We start from the raw sequence: 26,095 nt of genomic DNA, 5'->3' as shown, positions 1-26,095 counted from the left end.
TTTAGTATATGTGCTGCCGAAGCGAGCACGATGTAAAAGATTTTCAACCTTTCATTTATTAAAAACATCATGATGAACATCTTTCATAGAACTCTTTGTCTGAATGTTAAATTATGTTTTTGTTGTCAAAGGCTATACAGATTTTAAGGCTGTTGATAAATAATGCCAAATTATGTGTGCGCGAGCAGCAGGTTAGCAAACAACGCCAAATTAGCTTCCAGAAAGGGTGTGCCAGTTTGGACCAGCAGTGCATGAATTTAGATATGATGTCTGAAGGCAGAATTCCAAGAAGCTGAGTAGAACATCTTTTTGTTTTTCTGATCCAGTGGTTACTGTAGACACTAAGTTTATTGGAACAGGATGGAGATGAAATTTATCCCATCTATAGGTAAGAAGAAAGGAAACTAAAATTCTTAAACCTTTCAAATGTTCAGATGCCCTCGGTTTTGAAATTTAGTGGACAAATATGAGGAACAAAGAGTTTCTAAGATAAAACTGGGTCAGGATATATATTTACCTTCCAATATTGGAGACCTTCTCAAGAGTATAAAGATGGCAGAACTGAAAACTGACCCATCAGCAGTTTTAAATTCTATTTAGTACTTCCTAAACAGCCGTGAAAGAATCGTTGCCTTGCTCTTCCTGTATTATTTGTGTATTCAAGGCAAAGGCAGGAAATTGAATATTATGATTTTCAAAGTCTAATAAGTATTTTAGTAAAATGGAACCAGGTGGCAAGTGGGCCTTGGCAGGCAAAAGGCATGTTGGGGATATCTAAATGAATATCTTTGGAGCAACCTGTTGTTTATATTCTTAGAAAAAAATAGAAAGGCATGATTTTTAAGAAATATTAAACAGTGGACAATCTTTGCCTTAAACATTCTCCTTTAGATAACTGTGCTGACTGCCAATATATTAGTAATTAGAGTGTGGCATTCTGAGAAAATCAGGTGAGTGATTCCACAGTTGGGTAGCTTTATATTTATCTTTTATCTTCTTCATTACTATTTTTTAAAAACAATATAATTAGCTCTGAAGAAAGTCATGCGAGCCAATGTATATGTGTGCTAATACAGAGACAGTATGCATTTTAAAGATTGATTGATTTTTCATTATAGTTACCTCAGATGACATCCGCCTGGAATGTCGCCAACAGTTTGAGATGGCAACAGTAGTTTTACAATGGTGCATTCATGTAAAATTCAAATGTACACCTGGCAATAAGGCTATGTCTTATCAAATCTTACACAGAAGAAAAATACCTGCAGATCAAACCTTTATACTGATGATAATGCTGACCCTGAGGGCCTGTGTGGGTTATAAATGACAATGACATTACTTTTGGATCACTGATATTAATACATTTCTTAAGTTCTACCCTTCATTCATTGCTCCAAATAAAGTAGAAAATCCTCCATTTTTTAATAAATAAATATTGGTTGTATAAATAACCAATCAGAATATGCTTATTCAGTTGTCATTATTTTATCAAGGAAAGTGATAAAATGTATGCCTATCTTCCAGATAGGACATCTGATAGTTGCTGATGATCAGATGTATCTGGGAAAATCAGCATGTACTGTAATCATTCCAGGAAGAAAATCAATTTGAAAAAGGAATATCTTTCTAGATCACTTCATCATTGGCGTCATCACCACTAAACAGGAGCAACTTGTCCCATCAGTGACATAACCACAGACAAAAGATCTTTTTGTGGCTAGCTGCGTATGTGCAGGTTTGTCCAGTGACAAATCTTAGTAGGTTTTTCTATGTCAAGGTAACAGCTTATTATTTGGAATTTTCATGCACTAAAGACTGTGGATCTCCCTCTCTAGAAATGTATAATGTAAGTTATGCTTATTTATACATAGTATATATTAACAAACATAAATTAGTGTAAAATATTTGCTGCAAATATAAACGTTGCCTTACAGTTAACTAAAGTTTTGTGAACTAAAAGAATGGTAAAAAACTATGAATGGTCCTGCTGAATAAGTAACCTTTAGCAGTTGAGTTATAACTTAAAATCCATAGCAGCAAGAGAGATAATTATTTTAGAACTACAGGTACGTGAAATCCAGTTCCAATCCATTCTCAGGCAATACTCTGCTTCAATGACTTAAGAACCAGAAGGGAAATATTTAACTCCAGTTAAAATCATCACTGCATAAGAACAGCACTCTTACATTTTGCTCACTGTGGTATCTGCAGCACTTAGAAAAGAGCATGGCACAAGAGAGGTACTCAGTCAACGTTTTTTCACATAATTTAATCTTCAAAACAACATCCTATATGGATATTATCAACTCTATTCCGTAGATGGGGCAAAAAAGGCTCAGAAAGGTTAATTATTTTGCCTAAGATCACAGAGCTAGTAGGTCTAGAGGTAGGATAGAAAACCAGTTCTGGGCCGGGCGCAGTGGCTCACGCCTGTAATCTCAGCACTTTGGGAGGCCGAGGCGGGCGGATCACAAGGTCAGGAGATCGAGACCACGGTGAAACCCCGTCTCTACTAAAACTACAAAAACTTAGCCGGGCGCGGTGGCGGGCACCTGTAGTCCCAGCTACTCAGGAAGCTGAGGCAGGAGAATGGCGTGAACCCGGGCGGCGGAGCTTGCAGTGAGCCGAGATCGCGCCACTGCACTCCAGCCAGGGGGACAGAGCGAGACTCTGTCTCAAAAAAAAAAAAAAAAAAAAGAAAACCAGTTCTGTATGCCTCCAGATCTCACGCTCTTTCTTTCTGCATTAGAATTATATTTTTACAAGATATCACAGTTGAATAATGTTTGAATCAATAAACCTGTAGGAGTGCATAATTGCAGATCACTTACATTATCTCCCAACAGATTGGAATTAGTTTTTGGTTGGGCCTCAAAACAAATAAAAAGGTCTTCACTGTAAAAAATGATTTTTGCTAAAAATGTTTTTCCTGTGGTACATTATCATATCAATAATAATAAACAATAACATTAGCTAGCATAGAGTCAGAACTTTTTTTAACTTTTATTTTAGATTTGGGGGTACATGTGAAGGTTTGTTATATAGGTAACCACACGTCATGGGGGTTCGTTGTACATACTATCTCATCACCCAGGTTTTAAGCCCAGTACCCAATCATTATCTTTTCTGCTCCTCTCCTTCCTCCCAACCTCCCCCCTCAAGTAGACCCCAGTGTCTGTTGTTTCTTTCTTTATGTTCATAAATTCTTATCATTTAGCTTCCACTTATAAGTGAGAACATGCAGTGTTTGGTTTTCTGTTCCTGCATTAGTTTACTAAGGATAACAGTCTCCAGCTGCATCCATGTTCCTGCAAAAGATGTGATCTCATTCTTTTTTATGGCTGCATAGTATTCTGTGGTATACAAGTACCACATTTTCTTTATCCAATCTGTCACTGATGGGCATTTAGGTTGATTCCATGTCTTTGCTATTGTGAGTGGTGCTGCAATGAACATTTGTGTGCATATACCTTTATGGTAGAATGATTTCTATTCTTCTGGGTATGTACCCAGTGATGGGATTGCTGGGTCTAATGGTAGTTCTACTTTTATCTCTTTGAGGAGTTGTCATGCTGTTTTTGACAATGGGCTGGATTACACTCCCACCAACAGTGTATAAGTGTTCCCTTTTCTTCGCAACCTCACCAGGATCTGTTACTTTTTGAAAGTCAGAACTTTCTAGTGGTATGATGACACTTACAGACGGCTGGAAGTGAACTGAAGCATGATCTGTTTCTGTTTCCCCAAACACAAATACCATTTACAACTTATAGTGTTTTCAGGTAGATGTAGATCCATCTTGGATAAATGAGAAGGTTACAAAGTCTGGTCACCAGAGATGGCTCTTGGCTCTTAAGAATTGTTTGGACTGTTCTCTGCAGTACGTTGTCAACAGAACAATTCCCCAGGAGCTGAGTTAAAAACAAGGCTTGACTTGTTTGAAGGGCTAGGTAAAATGAAGCATTGACAGCCCAAGGAGTAAACCTTTGGTCTTCCATATAAACTCCAACGTAGAAAGTACTGGTCTAGGATATCAGTGGTGAACCTATCCCAAGCTCTATCATCCATTTTAGCTAGTTTTAATGAGGAGCTATAATTTGGAAGATTGTGTCCAAAAACCAAGCCTAAATCTATCCTGATTTGTTGCATCATTTGTGTTTTTCTTAATGGGGTCTTGGTGGGTCCCCCGTGATGCAGCGGAGTGAACTCACTCCACTGCCATGGATGCTGTGAACCGACGGGCCTCCCGTGTCAAAGGTCTGTCTGCAGAAGAGATCCACAAGGGGGTGTCACCTCCACACAGAGCAGTCCTCACACCTGAGATGGGGCTGGATTCACTCAAGGACCCATGATTAATTCTGATGTGAAGACCCTGAAGCAGACGGGACAAGAAAAAGGGCTTTTGCAGAAGAGGCTCAAACGAAGACAGCAGTGTAATGAAGTGGAAAGATTAGGAGGCTGGCCTCTGAGATCTAGTTCTGATTTTGTCCTTGCTCACAGGTTTTCACACGTGTGTGAAGCTTAGTATTATTCTTTGTAAAATGAGGTAGTTGGATTAAATTAGGCTTCTCATGAAGAGCTAAGGAGTTTTGCTATAACACATGCCAGAGCTGACCCACATATGCTTTAGGGACAGTAGACACAGTGCCAGGGCCCATGAAAATGTCTTAGTTTCTTTTAGAATCAGAAGAAAAAATGAACTTTCAGAGTTGAAGATTATATTCATCTGTATACCAATGCCATCATAAAACATCATATACATATACTTACACACATACACACGAATGTAAGAAGGGACTCACTAACACAAAGTGCTTAAAATCTACAAAAGCCACACTGTGGCCCTGTTCATGCTACTTGATTTTTTTTTTAAAGTTCTCAACCAATTCACATTTTTCTTAAATAAATGTACTTAAAGAAAAACTGTATGTAAACTCTCATAAATGGAATATCATTTGCCATAAATAGAAGATAACCACAAAACCAAATACAATAAAAATGAATTAATCTTAGTAAATATTTGTTAGATTATTTTGAGGCCTGCCCTATCTGTGTTAAATGAGGACGTTAGTAAATACTAGAGGGGCATTAAAGATATACTGGCGTAAGGCTGGACACAATGGCTCACGCCTGTTATCCCAGCAGTTTGGGAGGCTGAGGCGGGTGGATCACCTGAGGTCAGGGGTTCGAGACCAGCCTGGTCAACATGGTGAAATCCTGTCTCTACTAAAAATACAAAAATTAGCCAGTCGTGGTGGCAGGCACCTGTAACCCTAGCTAGTTGGGATGCTGAGGCAGGAGAATCACTTGAATCTGGGAGGCAGAGGTTGCAGTGAGCCAAGATCGTGCCATCGTACTCCAGCGTGGGTGACAGAGCAAGACTCAGTCTCAAAAAAAAAGAAAAGAAAAGAAAAGAAAAAAGATATTCTGGCATAAAAGAGAGACTCTCCTAAACAGAATGAGAAGGACTGAAAGATAATTCAGAGGGAATAAACTTTTCAGTATGTAATTCAATATTATTCAATGTCAGGTCCCTGTGCTACATAAATTACCTTGCAAAACACCAGAGCTATACAGTCTACATACTGGGGTATACTGGAATAGATTATTTATAAGTTGTAGTTGTACCTTCTAACTACTAGATTATTTGATTTATGAATCAAATGTCCCTTCACCAGGAAACTGGAAAGATGGATGAGTTGGAAGTTTAGGTTCTGACAGAAGAATGTAACGGTATTAAAGGAAAAAAGTTCACATTACACAAGAAGTATCTGGACTGGCTCCTGGGGAAAATTTTGGACTATCTGTGATGGCAATGAGTGACCTATAAACTACAGAGAAGTTTTGGAATAACCTTCGCTGTGGATTAATAGAAGGACAAAAATTATGCTGCACGATGGTATAAATCCAGGCAAGTCAGATGGATGAATTAGGGGGCCTCTCAAGATTATTTTAGATCTGTAGAATTGAGGGTTATAATCAGAGTGTACAACAGAAAAATTAATAGGCAATATTTGAAGACTATGTTCAACTGCTATTTCTCTCGTCTTTCTCCTTCTCTCCAAAATATTTTTTAATAGGAGGGTACTACTCCCATATCATATGAACACCAGGCAAAAATCGTTTCTTCCTCAGAAGTAAAACCAGCTTTTGAACGTGAGGTGTGGCCAACCTCATTGGGTCATAAAATACCTGGTAATCCCGTGCACTATTGGCACCTGTAGGATACAGGCAGGCCTCTGGAAGTGTTTGCACAGTTAGGTGTGCATCAAATCGCTAGATGAGCTTATTCTTGCCTTCATGTTTTCTAATACCCCAATGACAACTTTGGATCTTAAATAAAAAGATGGCAGTGTGCATGTGCCTGTGTGTTGCACACTTAATAAAGACATGCATATCTTTGCAATGTACATATCTTTGTGTTACTGTGCACCTGTATTCTTATGAGCACCTAGACTGCAGGCAGGGCCAGCGATGTGACTGGACTTGCCTACGAAGATGGGATAAGGAAGGTCCAGTAAGTTTACAGCTATATTATATATAACAATAATATGAAAAACTATCCTAAGATACAAAAAGTGTGCACTCTAGATTGTAACTTGAATATTTTGTTTATTTTTTCCTGTTTCCTCTCACCCTGCATAGAACAAAAGGGTATTAAAAATGAGAAAATTTTTATCCTGAAATAAAGCAAGAGGAAATTTCCAGGTTTGAAAATAAAGCCCCATTGCATTAGTAAAACATGATCTAAAACAACAGAAAGGGAACATGCGCAAAACTGAGAAAAATCACCAAACTCTGACTGATCGCAATCTTTGGCAAAGCTTCTAGGCTTCCCAAATAAGTCAAATGTTTGAAGAATACAGGAAAACGCAGCATTAGTGAGGGCATGAGGAGAATCAGCGTGGATGATTCTCTTGGGGCCACTGTACAGTGTTAGCTGGATGAGATGTTTCCCCTCTTCAAGGGAGATAGAAATGACATCCCAAGTAGCTTGGAAAGAAAACTGATGCGGGCTCCAAAAAAATCCCCCGAATTTTTACCTTGGGAAATCTGACAAAATGTTTTATCTTGAAACTATCATTATTAATTTTGCTAATTGGTCAGCTCAATTTCTGTCACCCTTCCTCCCTTCCTCCCTCCCTCCCTCCCTTCCTAGTAGAGATACTATAGTGTTTTGAATGATGAGGAACTGCCAGTCTCAGCCACTATACTTTTTGTTTCTCCAGAAGTCAAACAGAACTTCCTCTTGTCATGGGTCTCCCTCTCCCCAGGGCCCGGTGCTGGCTTTAGTTTGGTGCTGCCTATAAGTATGGCATACAATCTCTCTCCAGAAACTGCCAGGGTATTTTTAAACTGTGCCTTTTTGGCGTAGGTTGGATACCTGTTCCTGCCGGCTGTCAAATCAGGCTGAGATGCTCTTACACCGGAACAACCTCATGTTCAAAATCAGGTTAGAAACAGTGACCCAAGGTGAAAACCTCAGGTTCAGACAGAACAACACTTACTGAGTGCCAGCATGTTCTGGGCACTTCCAAAACTCTTTATAGGCTAAGGACTAAATTTGGAATTTACTCACTTCTAACATTAGCCCCAACAACTCTTAGGATATGGTTTCAATAATTACGCCAAATAAAACAGTGATGCACACTTAATAAAGACATGCATATCTTTGCAATTAAGAGCAACTATATGTCATAGGAACCATTACACTAGGACAGTGACACGTTTTACTGGGCTATTATTTTTGCATTTAAAGATTTTAAATATGACTTGAGGCAGTAACTATCTCTTGCTGAATCCTCCTAATGAGGACACCTAGGAGGTGCTAAGGGGCCATGGCATTACCAGGAGGCTGCAGCGTGGTGTGTATTTTCTCTTTGCTTTTCAGCCCAGCAGCCTGTGGGCCACCAATTAAAGAATTCTTTTTGCAAGTGGGATGCTATATAACACCCATTTTTAAGTGACCTAGTGTTTGCTTTCTTCTACAAAGATTTCCCAATTAGTATGTGTAGTTCTCACAGAATAGCACCTCTAATGAATACCCTCAAACAAGCAAACCACTATACTATGATGAGCCGTATGCAGACTTGCAGACAGTCAACAATGGCACAAAGGCCAGAGCAATTTGCTCAGCTTCGTTATGTCAAGGAAAGACCTCACATAATGGTGGACATTTGAACTGAATTTTTAAGTGTGACTAGGGGTTGACAAGCAGAAGAAAGGGTAAAGGAAAGTGTTCATTCACATGGCCAAGGAGAAGAAAAAGTATGTAAAGGTAGAGCACAGTTCACTAAGGGCACTGTTACCACTGCAAGACGTGAAAGAGGATGAAAAGCTGGGTTTGCATGGGTGAGGGTGAGGGAGGTGTCTGCCAAACCCTAGAGGGTTTTGAGCTGAAGTCTGCCCTGCAGGAAGCAGACGTTCCTCTATAGGTTCAGACATCTTCCATGGAGTTTAAGATCTAGAGAAGTAGGAGAAACAAATTTGGATATTAATAGTAGAAAGATTAAGCTGGAGAAAGGGTGAAGAAGAGAGTGAAAAGAGGAGAGATTTATCTGCCAAGTCGCTCCTCTCTCCTGCCTGGCTTCTATTCTGCTGGCTTTTCAAGGAAGGGACTTTCCATGACTTTATTCTAGGCCACCTTCTCAGCCTCACACCTCTTCCTCACATCTCTGCAGCCTCCTCACCTACAATTTCCCCCTTTCTACTCTTCTTTTTCTCCTTTACTTTAATAAGTTCTACAGTACTGAAAACAACATAAGGTAAAGAACAAAAAGAAAGCTAGTCTAACTTTGTAAATGTCAATTTGACAGGTAAACAAAGAAAATATTTTTTTTCATCCCTCTGTGTTTATGCTGCTTCCCCTATTATTAACTGGATGTGCAGAAATATGGAATAACAATAATAATAGCTACCATTTACTGAGTTCCTAATATATGCTGAGTTTATACTAGACATTTTCCATTATTATCATATTTAATTCTCACAACAATCCTAATGCAGTAGTTATCTTCTTCATTTTATACATGACAAAATGTAGGAACAGAGGGGTTCACTTGTCAAAGGTAGTGTAGAACTCATAAATGGTGTAGCCAATATTTGATTCCAGATCTTCCTGACTCTAAAACATGCTCTTTTACTGACACACGCTGCTTCCCACGCTTGTTAGTTCATTCATTCATTCAACAAATACTATATTCCTACTATGCACCAGTCATCCTTGCCTCCAATGGACTGTTGTTCTAGGAAATGTGTCTCAATTAGGCGAATAAAAATTTAAAGTCTCTCACCTTGGAAAAGATCTCATTCACTGGGGTTGCAATGTATAGGATCTTGGAGTAGAAGTGGATCACACAACACATGCAAATAATTGAAGTTATTCTGTGAGATCTATTTATTGCATGCCAGGAACTGTACTAATAGCTTTACATGGATTAAAGCTCATTTAATTCTCAAGATAATGCCTCAAGGTATATGTCGTTATCATCATCAATTCCATTTTACAGAGACTGAGGCACAAGAACTTAAGAAAGTTGCACAAGTTTATCCAACTGGAAGGTGGTGAGTTTGTGCTCAGACTTGGGCAATTTGGCTCCCGATGCTCCACTGCCTATGGAGCACTGGGACAACCGAAGGATAAAAGAATGGCCAGGGGAAGATCTCATAAGAGGGAAGGGGAGCTGACTGTGTCATGGCTGTGTCTGGGAGAAGGAACCTGAAATAATCTCGTCATCCCATCATTCAGCTTCTTAAGATTCCGGGGTCTGAGGGACAACAGGTCAGTCTTTATGCCCATGTTGGAGGGTAAATCGCATAGGTAGCAAGGGCCTCATGGAGGTAGAGGGGAAGAAGGGAGAGTAACTCCAAGCCACTGTCACAGAGAGGCATTCTCTTTCTGAGATTTGTGCTACCTTTCTTGTGTTTTTGGTGGCCTATTCTCCTTAAAAGTATTTTGGAAACTGATATGGTTTGGCTGTGTCCTCACCCAAATCTCATCCTGAATTGTAGCTCCCATAATTGCCCCGTGTTGTAGGAGAGTCTTGGTGGGAGAAAACTGAATCATGGGGGTGGTTTCCTTTATACTGTTGTCATGATAGTGAATAAGTCTCACAAGATCTGATGGTTTTATAAGGGGTTTCCCCTTTTGCTTGGCTCTCATGCTCTCTTGGCTGCCACCGTGTAAGACATGCCTTTTGCCTTCCACCATGATTGTGAGGCCTCTGTAGTCATGTGGAACTGTGAGTCCATTAAACCTCTTTTTCTTTACAAATTACCCAGTCTTGGGTATGTCTTCATCAGCAGCATGAAAATGAACTAATACAGAAACATTTTCGGGAGTGAGGTGAAGAATGGGAGAAGAGAGAGCAATGGGGGACACGGCAGAGGTGGACGGCAAGGGAAAAGTGAAACTCAAGTAGGTGGTCCTGCAGTCAGTAAAATTTAAGGCACGGAAGTATTTTCTTAAAGATCATGAAAAAAGTGACAAGTTTGGGGAGCAACTACAGAAAACTGAAACATCATTCACAACATTCTGAAATTTAACAAAAAGAACCTTGAAAAACAATAACCTAGGGTTTTAAAATTATTCACCTGCTTTTCAGATATTTTCTCAGTAGAATCCACTTATTCATAGATATCAGCATCCTCCAATGTCAGAGTATGGCTTTAAAAAGACAATTCTGACTATGTGGTTCTCTTCATTAAAATCTTCCTTTTTTTTGATGAGTTTGTGTCCTTTGTAGGGACATGGATGCAGCTGGAAACCATCATTCTTAGCAAACTCACAAGAACAGAAAACCAAACACCGCATGTTCTCACTTAAAGGTGGGAACTGAACAATGAGATCACTTGGACTCAGGAAGGGGAACATCACACACCGGGGCCTATCATGGGGAGGGGGAAGGGGGGAGGGATTGCATTGGGAGTTATACCTGATGTAAATGACGAGTTGATGGGTGCAGCACACCAACAAGGCACAAGTATACATATGTAACAAACCTGCACGTTATGCACATGTACCTTACAACTTAAAGTATAATAATAATAAATAAATTAAAAAAAAAATCTTCCTTTTTTTTTTTTTTTTTTTTTTGAGTTGGAGTCTCACTCTGTTGCCCAGACTGGAGTGCAATGGCGTGATCCCATCTCACTTCAACCTCGCTCTCCCGGGTTCAAGCAATTCTCCTGCCTCAGCCTCCCAAGTAGCTGGGATAACAGGCACCCACCACTATGCCTGGCTAATTTTTGTATTTTTAGTAGAAACGGGGTTTCACCATGTTGGTCAGGCTAGTCTTGAACTCCTCACCTCATGATTCACCCACTTCGGCCTCCCAAAGTGCTGGGATTACAGGTGTGAGCCACTGCGCCTGGCCAAAATCTTCCCACTATCTTCAAGTAAAGTCCAAGTTTCTTGGCATTGACTTCAAAGGCCCTTACTATGTGATTCAACCTACTTTTCTAGATTAATCTTATACCACTCTGGACTGGCAACTGTTATTGTTCCACTAAAAGACCTCAAACTTTCATGTCTTTGTTTACCTTCTTCTTTCTGACTGCAATCCCTTAATATTTGGGATTTTATCCTTGGTATATACATATCTCAGAGTCCTATTCCTCCCATCAAAGAATCAGCCTCACATTTTTATGCATCCTCAGTTAGGCGGGGCTGCAGAAGGCTCTAGTCCTGGCAACGGGCCTATTATTAACAGAAGGGATGTGGACACTCCTAGGTCAGTGCATTTAAAAGCTAGTGTGTGTTCACTCTCTCTCTTCTCTACCATAGTGACTTGAGAGCCACACGTTAAGACCATAGATGGAAGAGTTCTGGATGTCTGCATAATCACCTAGAAGAAAGCTGCTCTGGAGGGTCAACTGGATAACAATACACTTTGTGTGAATGAGAAACTTTGTGGGGTTAATCTACAGAGAATGAAGTTACTATCTTTGGGTAAGTTAGCCTATTCTGACTAATACACTATTCCACAAGGTCAGCTCTGTCTTAGGGGGAGTTAATTCCTCTTTTTCGTGTTCCCACTGCATACCTACATGATGGAACTTAATTACTATACTGAGATCTATCTCAGTATAATCCTATAGAAATAGTATACACATGTGGTATAGAAAGTGTAGTAATATACCACATAATGCTATAATTACCATGAGGGAAGGTGATCCTGATGCATTGGAAGTACTTTAGGGAGAAGGAACAAACCAGTTGAGCATTGTACGCTAAACTTTTGTTGAAGGAACCTATTAGTATGACTTCCCCTTAAGCAAATCTTCTGTTTCCATTGACTTTCATTAGAAAAAAAAAATCCTTGCAATTTAAGAGGAATAAGAAATAAGTTCCTGAATGCAATTTATAGATAAATTGAAAGATACATTCATCTTTACGGGACAAAACGATAATTTCCTATTATGTTAAGAAAGGGAGCTATTTTGCCCCAAATCATAATCATAAGGGAATAAGCCACCAAACTTAAGCCGTGTACTCACAAAATACGTAGAGGCATTAATTTTTCGAAGTGAAAATAGTAACACATTTCCATCGACTTTTATAATTTCATCACGCTCCCGTATCACAGTGAGGAAGCAAATTTCAATGACACTAAAGATGCTTCTTCACTAAGTTTTCAAATACAATGATTTCAAATGGTTTTAATTTACCCTTGTTTATGATGAAAATAAATGTTATTTTGATTGATTGGCAAACGTCTACTAGCAGCAATAAGAGCAATTATGTTTGACATGGAGACATCATAAAATCTATAACCCAAACCTTTAAAGCCTGATTTAAAATGTCAAATTTGACTTATGAGAACCAGTTATAATCCTGCTTCATGTAAAAAGCATTAGGTTAATGCTGGAGCAAAGTACTCTTGCCAAGCATGCACTGGCATAATTAATCAGGGATATTTCAGAAATGAATCATCTCCAAGGGGTTATTGATTTACTGTCATGACACGTTTTTCCTATGGGCTGTGATGGTGCTCTGGAGCTGGGATGCACTGGCATGTATTTTTCAGTGACTAAGCCTTGATCTGTCCTCCTGGATTCCTGCCATCTCTGCACTGACATCTGCAAACACTCACATTTGACAGCCTCATGCCTGAGTGTGGTGGCTTCCAAGTTGATTAGAATTAGTTCAGAGGGGTTTTGGACTAGTCTGAGTGTAATCGAAAGCAGAGAACCATGAGTCTCAAGAGAGTGGCAAGCACCCTGCAAATGGCATCATATTAATAGAGAATGTGCCTGTGCATATGCACACACACATGCCAGCATACACAAGCACACACCCATGCACACGAACACACATGCCAGTATACACAAACACACACCCATGCATACACACATGCAAATATACTAGTACAGATTCATGCATTTGCACACATGCAAACACATACACTCATTCATGCACACACAAGCACACACACCCATGTGCACACACACAAATGTGCACACACACATATTAACACACTTAAAGAATGAAGAATATTTCAGCTTTAATCTTCAAGGTCATCTCTATCACCTATTAAATGAAATTAAAGCTCTTAGATAAATGCTATTTTATTTAAACACATATAAAGTATTTATAACTTAGCTCTTTTTCACAATGATTCCATGACATAAGGTAATGCTGTCAAAAGGGGCCTTTAAAGCCCAGTATAGTCTAGAGTTCTCCCAAAGATTAAAGGAAAAAGCCAATGGAGAAAAAGGCAATTTAGCTCACAGTTCAAAACCTTTTCTCCATAGTCTTTGGCTTTGCAAAAAGAAAATGACACATTTTCAACACAAAGCAATGGGGATAGTTACAGAAGTGTGGGTGGGAAGGCAGTAGGTAATAGGCGGAGAAAGTCCTCTAAGAAATGGATAACATTTCTGTTACATCAAATTCCTATGCCCTTTGCAGGTCTTTGCTCATGTTATATTTCCCTGTACATTCCAAATCTTGCTTAGGCTGCCTGGAAGATTCTGTGATCAAGGTTGAGCTCAGATGAATGGAGACTCTAGTGACCACACCGGCTCTGCTAAGTGTGGGAAGAGGGGGAAAGGATGGGGCCAGGAAGTCTTTCACCATTAGCTGGCTATGTAACTTTGAGTCAATCGGAGCCCTTCTCGACCTCTGGCTCGTCATCTGTAGGACTCTGCAGTACTGGACAGTAGGAGTCCTGTTTGAATCTTGGGAATTTTTGTCTATATCCTTGATGACACATTTTTGTATCCAGGGTTTACATCTGCCCTTCCTTTTCCTTCCTTCACTATATAAACTCTGAGTTTAAATACTATACCATATCCCAGAGAAGTGCACAAAGTGAGTGTCCAGAAAAATCAATGAATGTTCCTAAAGTGAACTCACTCCAGTAACCAGCACTTGGATCAAAAACAGCTTTGCAAGCCTCCCAGAATGTCCTCTTCACACTTCTTCTTGTCACAATGAATCTCCACAAAGGCAACCACCATTCTGACTTCAAATACCATAAATCAGTTTTGCCGATGTTTACATTTGTATAAATGGAATCATATGTTATGTTTTCTTTTGTGTCTGACTGCTTTTGCTCAATATTACATTTGTGATATTCATCTGTATTGCCTTGTGGAGCTGCAGTTTTCCTTCTCATTGCTGCACAGTACTCCGTTGTGTGAATACAATATGATGTATTTATTCATTCTGTTATTGATGACACTATGGTTCTCTCCAGTTTGGTGCATTTGGGAAGAGTGCTGCTATGCCCATTCGTGTGCATTCTTCTTTTGGTGGTCATGTTTGCATTTTTCTTAGGCATATATACTGAGGAGAGAAACTGCTAGCTCATAGGACATGATCACTGATATTCAGCTTTAACAGACAGTGTCAAAGAGTTTTCCAAAGTTATTGTACCAATTTACCCTCCCGTCAGCAGTGTATGAGAGTTCCACTTATTCTGTATCCTTGTCAACACTTGATATTGTCTTTTTCATTTGAGTCATTCTCATGCTTGCCCTTTAAATTTCAGTGCTTTATTTCTAACTTATCACCTTCTGACTCAAGTCATCCAGATTGTCATACTGTTGCTGGTCAGGTTCCCTGTGTGGCAGATTCTGAGATGGAAATCAGCATGCAGAAGTTTATTAGGGAAGTGTTCTAGGACCAACACCTGTCCAGGGAAAATAAGAAAGTATGATCTAGGCAAGGAAGGTGTGGCCTTGTGATGCAGTCTGAACAAGGGCCTGAGCCCACCCTACTAGGAGCTGCAAAGTTGTGAAGGCCCTGCCTTTCAGAGTTGCCCCTAACAGAGGAAGTGGGTCAGGTCTTTAAAGCCCAGCATGGACCAGTTATGGGATGAGGGCTGTCACAAGGAAGGTGGTCTGAACTTAGTAAGGCTGCTGTCTTCACATGAGGGCAGTTCTGGAGACAGCTTAGAGCAGAGGGCTGAAACTGAGGGCACTCCCACCTGCTGGGGAAGTAAGTCCGATCCCCAAAAGGGACCTGTGTGGCACATCCCGGCATCCACCAAACATGGTTAACACCACACCAAATAATACAGCTAGTCTGAACCTCTGATTTTAAAATCCATAGGTGGAATATCTACAATGAACAGATTCTGACAATCCACAATTGCACTGCAGGGTTATGAATTTGCCGACATCGGCATTTATGGGGACTTAGTGCTCTTATGAAACAAGAAATTGGTCAGTACATGATTAAATTCCTTACCACCACTTAATTTGGGTGCTATAAAGTCAGCCCCTATAATTTTATATATGGTCATGCACAGCTAATAAGCCTCCTTGACATATAACTGGCTTTCTTACTAGCCAGGGCATAGTTGGCACTTGATGCTCTTTAAAACTTGTTATCAATTTGTAGCTATTCAACACCTTATTCAGCTGAATAAGGCACATGTTAGACCATCTAGCTGTGGTTCCTGTAGACTTGAGGCTCAGGGAACAATGCCATTCGTACAGACAGTATCAAGTGCTTATTCCCTCGTGAGGCAGAGCACCAGGGAAGGGAGCCGGAGGAAGAAACATGCTCTGAGCTCCACATGTAGATCACACAACTAATCTTTGGTTTTATTCCTCCTTATGGCCCTATGTTTTGTCATTTTCACACACAGACCAATATTTTAAATGGCTTTATTTCCCAAACTGTGTATATCAAGTCATAACCCTCCCTATTTCTGTTATAATTAATCATGGATATATATTTTGGCCAGCTTCAGATCAGCATGAGATCAACAATATTACAACATTGTGCTCACAGAGTTCAGCCAAATCAAAGAAACCTGACATTTTCATCAGCCTCTGCAGCCTAATTCTGGGTAGAGGCACATTTTTAAAGCTTAAACACAGTTGCAGATCCTTCCCTGTACCAAATTTGGTTGACCCCGAGGAGTCAGGTTTCCATTCTGTGACTATCTCAGGTAAACGGAAAAGTCCCCAGTGTACACAGTGATGAGTGGCATTTCTATCTCTTCACCAGGAGCCTCCCTCATGAACAGAGACTGGACCTTCAAAAACTGCTCATCAGCTTTTGTCTTCAGGTTCAACCCTTGCTCCAGCCAATATATCTCCCTGACTCCGTATTCTTCTTGCTTCGATAGTCATAAGTCTATGATATCTGGTAGTCACTGAAGAAGGAATCAAGATGAGGGCAGGGCTAAGTTGGAGCCTTGAGAATCTTTTCAGTTCCAAGAATCAGAAAGGATGAAGGGGAAAAAGATGGGAGAAAGACTGTTCAAAAGGTACAGAATGTGCAACTTTTTGGGTTGCATGAACTAGATATAATGGCCAGTTCCTGGATTACTGGGGCTAGGAATTGAGTGAGTTGAGGATGATAAAAATAGCTGTGTGCTGTGCTATACGAGGACAGACAGCTTATGGATTATGAAAGTAGAACACACTAAAAGTAAAAATCAATTCAGTAAGTGTTTTGGTAAGTGGGTGAATATGATCAAGGAATGAAGAATGACTAGGAAAAGCTAGGATGCATGAAGAATATCAGGTGTTCTTGTAATAAAGGGAAGTCCAACAAACCCTTCTCCAACACGGCTTCAGAGGACCCTTTCCTCTGGCCTCAACTCACCTGGGTTCTGATCCTCACTGGCAATCACCTCAGTCTGGGGGAAGCACCATGGCTTCCAGAATTTGAACAAAAATGTTTAAATCCTTCAAGTCCTTGAGCAGGAGATGTTTTACAAACAGAGATGAGGATTAGGAAAAGGAAAAGAAAGAGAGAGACGCAGGACTGCGTCTCTTTTCTGATTCATGTGCATATTCTTTGAGGTCAGGTCCTTCCATTGGCTCTGCTTAAATTGGCTCTAGATCATATTATTGTCCTTAATGAATTCTTACCCAGAATGGAGTGCCATGGTGTGATCATAGCTCACAGCAGCCTTGAAATCCTGGTCTTAAGCAATCCTTCCACTTCAGCCTCCTGTGTAGGGCTAAACTACAAGTGTGTTCCACCATGCCCAGCTGATTTATTTTTTATTTTTTGTAGAGATGAGGTCTCATCATGTTGCCCAAGCTGATCTCAAACTCCTGCCCTCAAGTGATCCTCTTGCCTTGGCCTCCCAAAGCACTGGGATTGTAGGTGTGAGCCACCATGCCCAGCCCTTCCTGACCATTTTTTTTTTTTTTTAGTTTTACTGGGTTATAATTGACAAACAGAAATTGTATATATTTAAAGTGTACAACTTGGGGTTCTGATATATGGATACATTGTTAAATGATTACCACAATCAAGTTAATTAATATATCCAACACCTCACATAGTTATGTGTGTGTGTGTGTGTGTTAACACTTAGGGTCTACCCTCTTAGTTTCAAGGACATAATACAGTAAGTATCCCTGATTAATCCTTGACAGCTGATCTCAGGCAATTTCCATTTAACACCTGCAATGAATGGGCCATATTATTATTTTTATTATTTTTTGAGACAGAGTCTCACTCTATTGTCCAGGCTGGAGTGCAATGGCATGATCTCGGCTCACTGCAATCTCTGCCTCCCAGGTTCTCCTGCCTCAGCCTCCCAAGTAGCTGGGATTACAGGCACTTGCCACCACACTCGGCTAATTTTTGTATTCTAGTAGAGATGGGGTTTCACCATGTTGGCCAGGCTGGTCTTGAACTCCTGATCTTGTAATCCACCTGCCTCGGCCTCCCAAAGTGCTGGGATTACAGATGTGAGCCACCGTGCCCAGCTTCTGGGCCATATTATTCTTACTGCCCTCCAAATCATCACCTGTGACACACTACAGATAAGCAGGATTCTAAATCAAGAGTAACGAAAAGAAATGCCACTGAATGACATTTGAATGCCTGTGGCATGGTAGGGGCTAGAGACTGGGCAAATGAAATGCACCTTGAAGGAACAGCTGGGAAGGAATGTGCACACAGCGTTTCCAGTTAGTAGGTGCTTAATACATGTTTATGGAATGAGGGAATGAGTGAGGATTTTGCAGAACACTGTGGATACCAAAGGCATTACCAGGTTACTTTTTGTCACTTTAAGTTCACAGGAAGGATGAGGGGGTGTTTAGTTCTTTCTATCAGGGTCTCTCTCAGAAATCTTTCTCCTCCTAGTGAGGTATATGGTGTTCAGCTCTTGCCAAACTTAAATTGCATCCATGTTAAAGAGGAAAAAGGCTTTAGCACATTCCTTTGGGGAATGGAAACAATTTATTTTGTTTGTTTCTAATGGAGCGGGTTAGCTCCAAAATCTCACTGTGAGGTCTGAGAATCTGAGTTGAGGACCGCCAGGCAGCTAGAGGGGCAGAGAGAGGGGGGAGGAAGGAAGAGAAGGAGAGAAAGACTGAGACCTTATCAGGTGACTGAGATAGCAGCAGCAGCCAGGGATCAAGGCAATGCATAAAACAGAGTTCCTGGATTCACATCAGGAATACATATTTAGCCAAATATTATCAGAATATAAACGCTTCCATGACGATTATTTAACAAAGAAATGCTAGTTTTTATTTTAAAATTACAATCTTCCCCTGCAGCTCAGCACAACCAACTTCAGTATCTTTGGAGGTGGGGCAGAATGGAGTGGCTTTTGTTTGTCGGTTTTCCCTCCTCGCTATTCAGAACAATGAAACTGCCAAGCTTGTAGTTCATCTTCCTTTGCAGGAGGAAAGGAGAAGGGCATAAATGCAAATGACCTGGACGATAACAAGTAATGAGATTTTGGAAAGACTCTCCGATTTCTCAACACAAACTAGATGACGAGAAACATAAGCATGATTTCTCATCTGCTGGTACCCCTTGAAAGCTTATTTTATAATATAATTTATTTCCAAAGGGCGGGCTTGGTCTCCTAACAAGAGTGGAGTGTTGTCATTGCGAAGCTGCAAATATCAGTACACAGCCTCAAGGAAAACGCATTCTTCTCAGAGTTCCCAAGCCTGTAATAAGACTTGCTGGCGTGTTCAGTGATATAGGGTCTTTTTATTTTCAGCAGAGAGCAGTATGCTTTGGGTCTTCAAAATATTGTTTAATTGCTTTACAGAAACCAATCAATAACATGCAGGTAAAGTTTTCGGTAAGACACATAAATCCTAGCATGGGGAGACCAGCTGTTGTGAGATTCTGGCTCGGTGCCAGTTTCCAACTGGGGAGTCTCAAGGAAATGATCCTGAATCTGGGGCTTTGTTTGAATTTCAATGGAACATAATCGGGTGACATCTGCTCCCCCACCTTGTGCTGGCTTGGCCACACTTCATCCACCATGGCTCTGGGCACCTCCTACGGGGCTTCCTGCGAGCGCCAGGCACCCGTGCTTTGCCCATCACCAGATGCCAATCAGTTTTTCACAGTGGGGGACAAAAAGAGAACTTGGGGCCTTGAAGATGCCTGCTGAGAACATCTCATAAAAAAGATCTTAAAATGCAATTTGGGTCCCACTGCCCCACAAGTTACTGGACACCAGACAAAAGAGAATGCAAAAGTAACTTTGAGGGGAGGAAAAGTGAGCAGGAGTGAATAAGGATAAGCACTGGAAATCCACAGTGTGGGCACAAGATAAAGTAAAGGTAAAAAGGGTGAAAAAAATCAATGAATAAAGGCCAATAATAAATACCCAGGCATATATGCACTCATACTAATAAAATAAACAGGTATAATCAAGTTAAAAACCATTTACACATACTAAATTAGCAAACTTTTCTTATAAAATAAGAATCTGTCATGTTGCAAGAATACAGTGAAAAGCACCTCTCATGAATACTGGACAGAAAATATAACTCAACCACTGTTGTGGAAGCAAACTGTCCCCACTAACAAGGACTATAGTTCGATTTCTGGGAATCTGTGCTAAAGAAATAATAACCAGCCTAAATAAAACAAATAAACACAAGATAAAACACATTCTCCTTCAGCTTGGTAAACAAAGATATTTTCCCTAACCCTACTTACAGTAGCAAAATAATTTAAAATAATCTTAATAATCTACTATCAGGGAATGGTTTGTCAACTAAGATATATCCACTCAGTGGAATATTACACAACCATTAAAAACATCTAAAATACTTATATATCATATTTAGACCTTAAATGAACATCAAAACATTTATATTATCATATTTAGTTTCATAAATATTACATGGAAAAATCTAAAAAGAGCATATCATAATGTTAACACAGATTCCTTTGTCTGAAGAACCATGAGTGATCTTTCTTGTTTCTACATTTTTACATTTTTTAGAATGTTCTTTAATTTGTGTGTATTACCTTGTTATTAAAGTCACATTCATAAAAATTTTTTAAAGCATACATTAAAGAAAATGTGTATGTACAGGAAAGTATTTGAATAAAGTGTTTCCAGGAAAACACAGAAATATGAAGAACCAGGGCAGGGCTCACAATAAGCTGAGCAGATGAGCAGGAGAAAGGGCAAATGGGCATGTTCCCGACATCAGAAATAAGAGTGAGAAGGAAGTAGAAGCTTAAGTAAGTTATAAGAAAGACAGAAAGAAGGAAAGAAAGAGAAAGAAAGAAAGAAAGAGAAAGAAAGAAAGAAAGAAAGAAAGAAAGAAAGAAAGAAAGAAAGAAAGAAAGAAAGAAAGAACGAACAAAGGACCAGGATATAGAAAACAAAGAGGGGAAGCTATCAAATAAAAGTGGTATTGCTGAATATTGACGACTTTTGCTTTGCTAGGGAACCATTTAAAAATGCTTGGTCACCATAAGCAACACCGGGGAAAGGCCATATGAATTTACAATGCAGAAAAGTCAAAGACAACTGGGGGGAGTAAAGGTGATGTACTAATCTGATCTTCCTTATACATAATCATGACCAAAAGAGTCGTTTCAAGCTTTCAAGTCAGTCCTCTGTGACATCAGTGCCCTAACAAATACTACTTGTGGCTCTCTCCTGTCAATCCACTCATCTGTGGTGTTAATTTTATGAATAATATTTCAGGCTGGCTATGCAGATTTATTTGAGGAGGAATGTAAAGGGGAGAAAATTAGAAAGCATTGCAATAACAACGCATATGAGAACTTTTGAAAAACTGACCATTGTTTTGGCAGAAAGTGTAAAATGCATGATTCATCTGTGGTCCCCCTAATGATTTTCTATCCGTAGATTGGCCCTTTGGGAAACTCTACTAGATAACATAAGTCTTTTTAATATCTTCCCTTGCTAGACTGTAAACCTTAATTTTTTTCTAATGAGTCTTCAATTTTTAGTTCTGTTTTGATGCATATTGCCTCCCTCTACCTTTTTCTTATCCTGCGTAAAACTCCTTTCACTATTGTAGGAATCTGTAAGAATCCCTATTTCTTAAACCTGTATTTATCAAGTAGTAAGTTGATGTGATTCTTGGCAGCACCTTCCATCATTTGAAGAGCATGGCTTCTCAGAATTTTCTTAGTTTCTTTGCCTCTGTTCCCCTATTTGCTTTGCAGCTTGAAAAAGTGAAATAATATAGGGGAGTTCTCGTTTTCCAGCTGCACAATCAACGTAAGGCAGAGCTGTATGTTAGAGTTTCTCCCACAGAAAATAATTTTTCCTACTTCTTACTTGCGGATGGAGCCTTCAATTTTCTGGAGAAAAAAGTACCGTGGAAATGATGTCACCCTGTTTTAACAACATGAAGTATTTAATATTTCCTATGCTACTTGGATTATGTAAGCCCATTTACCTTCCCTCCCCTGGCACAGTTTAAATTTACAAGTGGTTTTAATATAGAGATGATTTTGCTAAGCAATATAAAAACACTTCCTCTTGCAAATTCTTAGACTGCTTTCTGTTATTTATTTCACTGAACATCCATGGACTGAGCTGCAGCAATGCTGAAAGCGTCTTTGCAGCAGCACCTTGAATATGTCTTCCAATTCTATTTATTAACAGCAAAGGATACGTTAGATACTCTCTCTCATAACTCAAACGTTTTCTGAAAGATAATCATTAAGAGAAATTGCTGTAAACTAACCATTTGCTTTTTCAAGGGTGCAAGGATTATCAGCCAACTTAAATTTAATGCACCAAAATCAGTGAGGAAAAAGACATCAAGAAGTTCCCTAAATCACTACAAAGCTAGAGTTGTTTGTTTAGAATATCTTTAACTAGAGCCTTTTTTTTTGTCTTGTGAAGCAATGGTAACTATGAGGTAACTCTAATTTTCCATCTTTATGAACTTAACCCATTGGTGGAGGGCAGGCTGGTGTTGATTCAATTTCTCTAGGTGTGGTGAAAAGCTTTAGACTCAAACATTTAAAAAAATTGCATAGAGGAAAGGTAAGGGTCATAATTTATATATGATTTTTTTTTTTTTTTTTTTTTTTTTTTTTTGAGATGGAGTCTTGCTCTGTCACCCAGGCTGGAGTGCAGTGGCGCAATCTCGGCTCACTGCAAGCTCAGCCTCCCGGGTTCACGCCGTTCTACTGCCTCAGCCTCCAGAGTAGCTGGGACCACAAGCGCCCGCCACCACGCCCGGTTAATTTTTTTTGTATTTTTAGTAGAGACGGGGGTTTCACCGTGTTAGCCAGGATGGTCTCGATCTCCTGACCTCGTGATCCACCCACCTCGGCCTCCCAAAGTGCTGGGATTACAGGTGTGAGCCACCGTGCCTGGCCTATATATGCTTTTTAATAGATTTTTTGGCACATAAATTCTGACATTTAATCAAAGCTACTTTTCAGGGTGAAGCTTTTGCCTGCTTAGGCCAAGGCCACCAGTATCCATACACCTCCCCCAAATTCAGCCTTGCAGGGGCTGGAAAATGCCAACACCAAAGAGCTACCTGTGGCCAGGCACGTTGGCTCACATCTGTAATACCAGCACTTTGAGAGGCCGAGGTGGGTGGATCACCTGGGGTCAGGAGTTTGAGACCAGCTTGACCAACATGCTGTAACCTCGTCTCTACTAAAAATACAAAAATTACCCGTGCATGGTGGTGCATGCCTGGAATGCCAGCTAGTTGAGAGGCTGAGACAGGAGAATCGCTTCAACCCGGGGAGGTGGAGATTGCGGTGAGCTGAGATCGTACACTCCAGTCTGGGTGACAGAGGGAGACTGTCTCAAAAGGAAAAAAAAAAAGAGCTACTCATGCTTTCCTTCTTCCTTCGCCATTCCTCTGCAACATCTGATGTTTGTGGAAGATGACTCAAGTCATCTCCAGGCTGTTGCTTGTGGGTTTGAAACTCTGGGAGTCTCCTTTCTTTTAATTTCTCTTTCTCTTCCTACCAGCTAAAGAGCTGAAACCAAAGAGAAAGACATTCTTTTTGTTCGTTAAAGGGATGGTGGGGGGAGGTGAAGGGGAATTAGGGCTTCTTTAAGCAAAATATACTGTTAAATGAATTGCAGGTTTTTGCAGTTGTGGGATGGGAAGCCCAGTGGTTACTGAAGTTACACCTGCGTTGGAATTCTAGCTTTGCGACCTTGGGGAAGACATTTAACTTATTTAAGCCTCAATTCACACAGCTGTAAAATGGGCTTAAAAAGGAATAATGACCTAATGATGTGGTGCTGGAGTAAACCAGGCAATGCATGTAAAGCAGTCACTATAGTACCTGACACAAAGTAAGTGCTCAGTCAATGTTTGTGTTATCATTTTATTGTTCCAGCTGTAGTCTTTTCCTGATTCTTTCTTGTGACCACAGCACCCCAAAGTTTTTGAGTTATCTTGGACCTAACTGGACCCGGCAGGGAATCTATTATCATGGATAATTGAAAAAAATGAATGAATAAAATTTACTGGTTTCCAAAGGAAAGCAGCGAATACATTCAAATTTCAATTATTTAATAAACACCAAACACAACAATATATACTGAACCGAAGAAGTTGGATGGGATAAGGGGAGGTGTCTTTAAGAAGCAGAAGACCCTCACTGTCTTCATTACTCCCTTCTCCAATGCAGCTCTGGCCACATACTCTACAGAATTTTTTCCCTTGGCTCCCACTATATTCAAATCTGATGATACTAAAACTTTTAGGCAGCTCAAAGGCAGTAAGTCCAAAACTAAATTCATGATCAGCTATTGTGCCCTGCCACTGCTCTCCTAGTGCTCCCTATCCACTACCCAACTAATTGCTCAAATGAAACATTGAGAGTCATTCCTGACTTCCTTTTGGGTTCCTGGCTGGTAAAACTGGACAGGGAACACCAGCAGTGAACTAAGTTTGGGGGTACATTCCCAATTTTGGTTATGTGCACTCAGAAAATGAGAAAACCTTTTGATGTTCAACTTAATGGGAGTCTGGAGCTTGCAAAAGAATTCTTAGCTAGGTGATAAATGCAGCTATAATTGTGAATATGCTCATTTAAAAGAAAGGCATACATATATATTAAGACCAGAAGAGGGCCCAAGAATAAACCTTGAAGGACTCCATGTTTAATGGCTGGATGGCAGAAGAGATGTGCCTGCAATGCATAGTAGAGAAAGTAGCCAAAGAAATGAAAGGAAAACCAGAAAGTGTAGTATCAGGGAAGCCAAGGGGAAGAAAATAAAAGGAGAGAGTGGTGTATGGCATTTAATGCTGCTGAAAAGGCAAAATTGGGACTAAAAAATGTCTATGGATGTTCTGGCGAATGCAGGTTGTCTTAGTCTGTTTTGTGTTTCTATAATATAATACTCAAGGCTGAGTAATTTATAAAGAAAAGAGGTTTATTTGGCTCACAATTCTTGTGGCTGGAAAAGTCCAAAATTGGGCAGCTGCATCTGATAAGGGCCTCGTGCTGCCTTCACTCATGGCAGAAAGCAGAAGTGGAAGTGGATGTGTGCAAAGAGATCACATGAAGAGAGAGGAAGTCTTAAATTCTAGTCCCAAGAGTTTAGGTTGGATATATGGGCTAAGAGGATCCACTGCACTTTTATCTTCTGCCCCCATCATCTCCTGGAAAAGGTTTTGCCAAGGTTTCTGTTGACCTCTGCTATGGTTTGGATGTGGTTCCCATGATAGCAGATCGTTAAAAAGACTCTGACTGCTGTCATGGTAACTAATCCATTCCTGCACAAGGTCATCCATCTATTCATGAGGGATCCACCCCCATAACCCAGACACCTCCCATTAGACCACATCTTCCAACATCAACACAGGGGGGATCAAATTTCAACATGAGTTTTGACAGGGGGTGGGTCTAGAATATAAGACTCTTTCACAATTGTTCCTCAAATTATTTTCAGGTTAAGCTTTCATTTATATTCTTCAAAATGTCTCTGCCTCAACTGTGCTAGTTCCTTCCTTGGTTTCTTTCTCTATTCTACTTCATACCCCTCCTTGATTCTCTCTCTGCCAATCATGCCCATGAAATATCTTCATTAGCTGGGAGAGGCTGCAGTCAGAAGCATTTGCAAGAAGAAAAATCTTTAAACCAAAATTTTATGAGTTTTGCAAAAGGATATGGGTGAGAATGGAAGATATTGCTCTCTTTAGTGTTAGCGGTGGTTAAGAAGAAATTTTTGCATTGGGATCACATATAATCAGCACTGCTGAATCAGTACAAACAATTCTATTGATGATTTGAATCATAATATGCTGGTGGTTGTTCACAAAATTCATGAAGAGGCTGAATGAACACGAGCTCATTTGAATTTGTTCAGCCACAATCAATAGTCTCCCATTTAGTGACAGATGAAACAGGGTGGAAGGCTTTTGTCTTCAT

At 40.1% G+C, this 26,095-nt stretch overlaps 1 protein-coding gene and 1 long non-coding RNA gene across 12 annotated transcripts in view; both read right to left on the bottom strand.

The window, feature by feature from the left end:
- AIG1 (androgen induced 1) overlaps positions 1 to 26,095 on the bottom strand; it is a 276,425-nt gene that overhangs the window by 51,558 nt on the left and 198,772 nt on the right.
- Positions 13,489 to 26,095, bottom strand: part of LOC144340291 (uncharacterized) — a 39,184-nt gene continuing 26,577 nt past the window's right edge. The window contains exon 3 of the long non-coding RNA XR_013416229.1: positions 13,489 to 19,149. This is a non-coding gene — a long non-coding RNA (uncharacterized LOC144340291). The remainder of the gene's footprint in view (positions 19,150 to 26,095) is intronic.

Source organism: Macaca mulatta, chromosome 4 (genome assembly GCF_049350105.2).
Source record: "Macaca mulatta isolate MMU2019108-1 chromosome 4, T2T-MMU8v2.0, whole genome shotgun sequence".
In the NCBI taxonomy this organism is placed as follows: Eukaryota; Metazoa; Chordata; class Mammalia; order Primates; family Cercopithecidae; genus Macaca; species Macaca mulatta.
Note: the sequence above shows the minus strand (reverse complement) of the source record. Positions and strands in the feature narration are given on the sequence as shown.